Source organism: Chaetura pelagica, unplaced genomic scaffold (assembly GCF_000747805.2).
Source record: "Chaetura pelagica isolate M959 unplaced genomic scaffold, ChaPel_1.0 scaffold10, whole genome shotgun sequence".
Lineage (NCBI taxonomy): Eukaryota > Metazoa > Chordata > Aves > Apodiformes > Apodidae > Chaetura > Chaetura pelagica.
The window spans coordinates 5,369,984-5,376,062 of record NW_009952263.1 but is presented as its reverse complement, the minus strand read 5'-3'; positions in this window follow the sequence as shown (position 1 = coordinate 5,376,062).

Here is a 6,079-nt window from a genome sequence, read left to right as displayed (position 1 = left end):
CGTCTGTCGGTGCAGATCTCGGCCTGCAGAGTGAACAGCTGAACAGTGAACCCCCTAACGCGTTCCCTGCCTTTTGTCGGCCCTTTACGCCTCTCGTTACGTTAGCTGGGAATACCTGGTCAGGCTTTTAAGCTAAATGAATTGCTATTCCCAGGCTCAGAGCTGCCTCTTGATTCAAAACAAAAAGCACTATACACCCTCCCCCCCAAAAAACCCCCAACACAAACCCCCAAAACAAACCACCCAACAATAACAAAAACACCTCACAACAAACCAAACCCCAAGGGAACAAACAAACAAACAAACAAAACGGAAACAAACCAAACAAACCATAATGTTCGCTGTATTTGTAAAAGAAACGCAAAGTCAAGTTTTGTATCAGGTAAAATACCCTCCAGCACACGCATGTTTGTCTCTTCCTCTTTTCTTCCAAGCAAGCCCCCTGAGAGTCTGTCTGGGCTCTTCCCAGAAAAGACAGTATCTCTTCAGGCTCTTAAGGGAAAATCAAATCCTCTGCTTGGTAATTGCCGTGTACAAACAACACAACCGGAGGCAATGACACAAGATCTCTCTTTTGTTACTGACATCTTGTGGATGTACCAAATCCGTCACCATCCCTCAATCCAAAGGTTAAAGAGGATACAAATTTACATCAGGCCTCCAATTAAAATCAGACTCCGACCTATCCTGCCACATCATGGGACCCCATAAACCTCAACAATAAAGCCATTTCCCAGAATGTAATTGTGGTTTGGTGAGTCACTGACACACAAGTGCTCTTGAAGTAAACAACTGAGTGTTCTAAACAAAAATTTTGCTCATCCTGCAAATAATTAGTACTAATCCTAAAATTACTGTTTTTCTGCCAAGCTATTAAAAAGGAGGAAAAAAAGGAGAAATACAAAGTTCTTCAATGAATTCTGTATAAAGAGAAAAATTCTAACTATCCAGGGAGCTTTGCCATTTTCCCTGATGAGACCAGGACTTGGCATGAAGGCAGTTGCCACTGGTGTATAAAAACTAATGATGAAATGACTGTAGGAAAAGCTCTTGAAGGCATAGACGCAGAAGATGCTGGAGGAAATAAAACTGTTGTACAGAGTCTGCAACATAAAAGCACATTAACAGGCACAAATGGGAAGGATGAGTCCCAGGCAAGGCTCCACCACATCAGGCCAATAATATCTGGGAGTCTTCACACACATTGCAGAAATCAGTTTCTTTCCTGCCAGTACTGACACAATTTTTATGGTTAAGATTTGCTAACATCACTTTTGTATTTTGTGTTCCCTTTCGGGCCTCGCACTGTAAGTGAGACATTGAGGTGCCGGAGCACGTCCAGAGAAGGGCAATGAAGCTGGTGAAGGGTCTAGAGCACAAGTTTTATGAGGAGTGGCTGAGGGACTTGGGATTATTTAGTCTGGAGAAGAGAAGGCTGAGGGGAAACCTTACTGCTCTCTACAACTACCTGAAAGGAGGTTGTGGTGAGGTGGGCGTTTGTTTCTTCTTCCAAGTATCATGCAATGTGACAAGAGGAAATGGCCTTGAGTTGCTCCAGGGAAGGTATAGATGGGATAACAGGAAATTTCTTTTTACTGAAGGAGCGTACAAGCATTGGAACAGGATGCCCTGTGGAGTGGAGTCACCACCCCTGGAGGTGTTAAAAAAAACGTGTAGACGTGGCACTTTGGAACGTGGTTTAGTGGGCATGGTGGCATTGGGTTTACGGTTGTACTTACTGATCTTAAAGGTCTTTTCCAACCTCAATGATTCTATGATTGTATGATCTCTCTGCTGGAGAGCTAAGCCAGCGGTCTGAAGTGTGCTCTTTCTCCACCACTCAAGTTCAACTCTACTTTTACTACTACTACTTTTACTTTTTTTAACTAGGAAATCCTCACATTCATACTGGATACCTCATATACAAGTAGCAAAATGATCATTCGGTTCTAATACTAAGTTGTGTTTCAGACCTACAGCCCTGCATCAGGAAAAGAATATTCCTATTTACTCCAAATAAATAAAAAGGCATATTTGGGATCTTCATCTTCTCTGGCCTAAAAAGGTTGTATTTGGAATTCATTCTCAGGCTTTGGTCTCCAATCTAGGAACACTGTCTAGCCATACTGCCAATTACTGCACTTACTTTCTTTTCCCATAATGAAAGGTGATTGACCAATTAACATTAATCAATGGGGTTAAGAGTTCTCCCATTCTCACATAGTTCTTCCTCCTTCACACACATGAACCAGATTAACCAATAACTATATAAAAGGGATTCACTGCTTCAGGGATGGGGGTGTTTTTGGCTTTACTCTGTTGCTCCAGGTTTAGGTGGTGGCTGCCACTTTCCCCTAAGCCAGGGGCAGGGTAATTCTGTGGTTTGAATCCTGGTCTCTGGCCCCATCTTGAACAGCATGCTTCCCAGCAAGCCTCAGGCTTCCCTTCCCACTGCCCCTGGCAGCACGGGGGACAAGCACTGCTGCCTCCTGCCTCTTCTGTCAGGCACTGGAATGGCTTTCCCAAGGAGATGGTTGAGTCACCATCCTTGGTGGTATTCAAAAAACGTGTAGACGTGGCACTTCAGGACATGCTCTAGTAGGGATAGTGTTTTTTTCTGGGTTGGTGGTTGGACTTGGTGATCTTCAAGGTCTTTTCCAGACGTGATGATTCCATGATTCTCAAGGCAAGAACAGGATTTTTTGAGCACCCTGGCCTAGTGGAAGGTGTCCCTGCCCATGGCAGGGGAGTTGGAACTAGATTAACTTTAAGGTCCCTTCCAACATTCTATGACTTTGCACCTTTTGGAAGCACTGAGAAGCCAGCTGGCTCTTTGCTCATCACCAGACCAGCCCCATCCCCTTTTGAAAGCCAGAAGGAGGGCCATGGGATGAACTGGCTCATCCACACAAGTCCTTCTGGTAACCCTATACCTGCAACACTCACTATCTCTGGCTTGTCCCTGCACCCTTACACAACACTTGCTGTTTCTGGCTCACTGGGAGCTGGGCTGCCTCCCGGGAGGGCTGCTGGCAGATTCAGGGGTGGATGGGAGCCTGCCCAGGTCCTGTGATGTGCTGGGGAGCAGGTGAGGCTGCAGAGTGGGATAGCAGAGCACTGAGGTGCAGAGGGAAGCTCCAGCATGGTCAGACCAAATGCCCCTGGATGTCGGCCCCTCATTCTCTGCCCTGGCCCGGAGGGCACTTCTGCTTTTCTTGGGGGTGATGAATTAAGGGATGTGTCATCTTAGCATTTTTGTTCTGTAAACTCCCTCAGCAACTTCACATCGGGAACATATGACAGTGTAGCCTATGGGCTGTACTGATGCCTAAATGAACTTTCAAATTTGTTTCAGTATCTAACATTTCAATATGTAACAGCAAAGCAAAATCAGTATTTTAGAGCAGAGTTATACAAATTATTTTCTACTGATACATATTCAGTGAAAAATGTACTAGACTATGGCTTACGGTGCATGATACCTATGTAATGAACAAGCATTATTATCTCCCTTATAAAACATACTGAACAACTGTGCATCATATGAGAAATATATATGTATATTTTTCTAGGTATGTTTTTGAAAAGCCCCATTAGAACTGGCTTGGAGGCACGAGCTCAGAAGTGGACTTTGACTCATCCTTTTTACCACTAGTCTAGTTTAACTCATGAGCACACAAAAACATGCAATAAAACATAAAATCAAAACCACAGTGGACTATCTGTATAAACAATTTGCAGCCTACCCTGAAACAGTTGGTCAAAAGGGCAAGGAGCTACTGAGCCTTTTAATATGAATGTGCAGTTCTGTGTAACCTTCCTCTTTCCTCCTTACACAGGAGGAGGAAAGGTGCTCATTAGAAAAGCGTACGTGTTTTACTTTTTAAGCTCAGAGCTTCCTATTTTAACTTGCTTCTTAAAAGCTCTAAAAACTGATGAGCACTAACAAGTCAAGATTATGGATGCTAAACATCAGTCAGGATCAGACCACAGGATGATATGTGCTCAGCTCTGTACAGGTACCAGCAGGTATTTTACAACATGGAAGTCAGAAAGTCATCAAATGCAGACAGTAAACCTGATAAAATGTAACTGCTAGCCTCACTGCTTTACAGGTTTTAGAAAGCACTTGTGTTTCAACAAGCAGAACTGCAGGATGAACAATATAAATGTAGATGGACAAAGTCACTCCTCCTTTAGTTCCACACTCATGAAACTTCAGTTTTGGCAGGACAGGCAGAATGATAAAGATGTTGTTTTGAACATATCTAAAAAAAAATAGACACAGCCCCACAAAATGAAGTAATGGAAGATAAAAGCAAGATAAAAGTTGTTTTTATGATTTCATCAGAACTTAATGTCTTATTGTATTGGGGTAAATACATATTTTTATAAGCTCATGGAAAATATAATAATTGATTTCATCATAGCCAAAAAGGAAAAGAGTTCTAGTATTTCTGTCAATTTCCTGGTAGCCTGAACACACTAGGAAAGCAGTCTCATAGGTAGCATCAAAAGTACGCAGAGAAAAACTGTAACATTACCTTTGAACCACCTGGGCATCAAGTAGAAAGCTGTGTACGTAATGCTTCTCTCGCCTTGTACTTACAGAAATGAAAAACATTATCTCACTTGCAGAGGATCTCAAATCACTTATCATCCTGGTGTGGAGCTGTTGACTGGCCCTAAGATGTACAGGCCCTATGAAATCTGCTTGTATTTGGCTTAAAACTTTGTCAGCATAGGGGGCTGTAGCCTCCTCCTTGCTCTACTTCATCCCCTTGCAGCAATGTCAGGTCTTCAGCGCTTTGCCTTGGCCTGCTTGCTCTTTGTGTACACAGGAGGGCATGAGAGGAGCACAGAACTGGCAGCAGCCCCGTTTAGCCACTATTTTGATAACCAGCATTTAATTGCCTGCAGGGGAGGACTTTCGTAACATGAGGCATTACTGAAAGCAAGCCAGATGTGCCCGAGAGCAGCTGATCTGTAACTGTGCATTAAGAGATGTATGGATCATTAGATGCTCAGGCCAGAATTTAGAAAGACCTCTACCTACTTGCATAAATACCCCGTTCAGGAAGGACCCTGCTGGGGTAAGGAAGACAGAAAAGCAAGAGGGATAATATAAAATACCTCATATTTAAGTGATTATTTCTGTGTTTTTTGAAGAGCCTTTGAGATACTTCAAGGCTTAAGTGTTCGTTCTCCAGCCTATGGGAGTTCCATTCAGACAGCAGCTTTGACGTAAAACTTCTCTTGTTTGCCTGTTTTGTTCTGTCAACCCAGGAAACATTAGCTCTCCCTGAAATTTCAACAAGGGACAGTTTATCTTCTATGCTAATTTCTCTTATTACTCACTGCAAAGTGTGTGTTAGAGGAAGGCTGTGTAGAATTACCCAGGTAATCTCTACAACTGACTAACATGAGATAATCCCAGATTTCAAAGACTTCTATTGAAACGGGTGATTTTCCACCCTCATGATGAAATGGATTAAGAAGAATGTTTTCTAAAAGTCAGGAGGGGTGGTATCTGGGTGAATCTTGTTAAAAAAAAATAATTTTGTCAATGCTTCTTACATGTGCTGTGCCTAAAAGATCAGTGAAGCAGAAATGAGTATGTTCTAAACTACAAATGTCACACTGAATAAGGATAAGTATTACCCTAAAGATTGACACTGGCATTTGAGCTCTTTTTTTGGAGTTCAGGTACAAACACTAGAATTAATGCAGCTTTAGGCTGCTTTTCTTAACCAGAGCTTCAGAGATTCACCACTTAGTTAAAAAAATAAATTCTAAATATTGAAAAATTGTTGTCTATATTGTAGGCCTTGAGTTACAGTGTGCTAATACATAAAACTTTGAAGAAACCTTTGGGAAAGAAAACAAAAGATGGTGTTACAGTTATGGATTTAGCCTCATGGGTTTTGCATATTGTGTGACTTGATGAGTTTCCAAACCTTAATCTACTTGCACTAAAAATCTGGTAGCTGAATTGCAAAACCACTGAATTCTGAAATGCTCAACACAGATTCCAGACCTGAAATGTATGGCTTAAATTCAATTATTATTGAGGGAAAAC